At 45.2% G+C, this 2,239-nt stretch overlaps 1 non-coding gene across 1 annotated transcript; it reads left to right on the top strand.

The window, feature by feature from the left end:
* The first annotated feature begins 692 nt into the window (after positions 1 to 692).
* Positions 693 to 796, top strand: LOC111536864. The gene has a single exon (XR_002729843.1). It is a non-coding gene; the product is annotated as a small nucleolar RNA U13 (small nucleolar RNA).
* The last annotated feature ends 1,443 nt before the right edge of the window (positions 797 to 2,239 follow it).

Below are 2,239 nucleotides of genomic sequence, written 5' to 3'. Positions count from 1 at the left end.
GCCACTCTTGGCCAGTGAGCCAGGCGGCCTTCTTACAATCCTACTCCTGTCGGGATGTCCGGACTGTGGGAAGTCCATCCGAGAGCCCCACCGGGGGACTCTGCCGGCCTCCTTTGCCGGAGCCGACAGACTTCTCCCGCACACCTTAGGTTACCAAAAATAAAAGGTGACCAAAAATAAATTTGCAGTTTTGCTCCTACACTTGCCTACCCGCTGGTTCTTTTGTGCCCGCTGGGCTGGTCTTAGAAAAACAAATCAATTATTATTATTTTTTTTTGAGACAGAGTCTCGCTCTGCCGCCCAGGCTGGAGTGCGGTGGCCAGATCTCAGCTCACTGCAAGCTCCGCCTCCTGGATTTACGCCATTCTCCTGCCTCAGCCTCCCGAGTAGCTGGGACTACAGGCGCCCGCCACGTCGCCTGGCTAGTTTTTTTGTATTTTTTTTAGTAGAGACGGGGTTTCACCGTGTTAGCCAGGATGGTCCTGACCTCATGATCCGCCCGTCTCGGCTTCCCAAAGTGCTGGGATTACAGGCTTGAGCCACCGTGCCCGGCCTCTAAAATTATTTTTTGTATACATCTTCTAGAGAAGTTTTTTCCTAAAGAAGTTCAATAATTAAAATTATTTTTTGTATATATCTTCTAGAGAAGTCTTTTCCTAAAGAAGTCATAATTTAACAAATTAAAAGGTAAGACTCTTTTGTAGTTCATAAGCATGATGATTGCATGTTCACTTGCATGTGTGAGATATCACCCTCATGAACCTTGGTATGAGGTCAGCACGTTACCCATCTCACATAAAAAATATTTTTAAAAAGGTAAAATACTAATTCTAATTAATGCATATTAACATTACTTAAATAAAGCTAAATTTTATTTAACACATTTAAATAAATCTTATTAAACATTTCTGTGAAAATAAAACTTGACCTTCTACCATTCAACATCTATGTGATTGCCAGTGTAAAGACTTCGTACCATTCTTCATGCAATTCTACTTAGACCTACATATTGCGGATTTCAGAGCAGTATGAGTTGTTGAATATGGCAACATGTTCTTCAGCTGCCAGATACAATTGCTATGAATGCCCTGTAATTGGTAAGGACCTTCAGAATAGTGGGCTAGAACTTGAGAAGAAGCAAGAAAATAGATGTTTGGGACAACTGGAAAATGCTACTTTGTTGTGTAGGAATGTTAAACCCATGATATCTGCTGGGAAGGAATTAACAAGCAACTTGTGTTTTTCCATTATCTAAGCTCTTCTGCTGTTCAATCCTTCCTGCTCTCTGAGCAGCAACCACCTCCAATGTCCTCAGGCACAGAGATGCAAAATTTCCAGGCTCCGAGTGTTTTAAGGGCGGGGCAAGAGTTGTGAATGTGTGTATCCCTGGGCTTGCATGGTGTTGGTAAGAATGAATATTTGGGCTATGGATTGCACTGTGTCTGTGTTGAGGACCTGATCCCAGATGATAGAGACCACCTTTGTGTTTGTTAGGAAATATTTGTGTGTGTGTGGCCATCTTAGTCTGTTTTGTGTTTCTATAACAGAATACCTGAGACTGGGTAATTGATCAAGAAAAAGAATTTGTTTCTTACAGTTCTGGAGGCTTAGTGAGTCTGAGATGGAGGGGCTGTCCCCGGTGAGGGCGTTTTTGGTGCATCCTAACGTGGAAAGATGACGCGAGAGTGTGCGAGAAAGGGGATGGGGTGCCTCACCCCTTTCCTTATCAGGAACCCACTCCTGATAACTCAAGACTGTGACATTAGCCCATTCTGAAAGGCAGTGTCCTCACGACCTAATCACCTCTTAAAGGCCCCATCTCTCAACACCACTGCGTTGGGGATTAAGTTTCCAGTACATGAGTTTTGGGGGACACATTCGAACTATAGCTCTGTGTGTGTGTGTGTGTGTGTTGTGTGTGTGTGAGAGAGAGAGAGACATTCGAGTGAGGCCCTCTGAAGCAGGTGGCCCAGAGCAGAGTCCAAGGACAGACAGTACTAAAAAGGCTCTCTGGAAACTCCCCTCAAATGGCTTCTGCTTACATCACCTTGGCCTTAACTGTATCTTGTGGCTGCTGCTGGCTGCAGTGGAGCCTGGGCACATTGTCAACTCCTGGAAAACCAGGAAGCAGGGGAATCATCAGGTTGGCTGCAAGTAGTCTCCGCTACACTGCCCTCTCCTCCGATTCTCTCTCTCTGGCCGTGATCTTCTCCCAGCCTCCTTTCCCTTCTCCCAACAT

The sequence above is a fragment of the Piliocolobus tephrosceles genome, chromosome 14 (assembly GCF_002776525.5).
Source record: "Piliocolobus tephrosceles isolate RC106 chromosome 14, ASM277652v3, whole genome shotgun sequence".
In the NCBI taxonomy this organism is placed as follows: domain Eukaryota; kingdom Metazoa; phylum Chordata; class Mammalia; order Primates; family Cercopithecidae; genus Piliocolobus; species Piliocolobus tephrosceles.
This window is presented reverse-complemented; position numbering and strand designations above follow the sequence as displayed.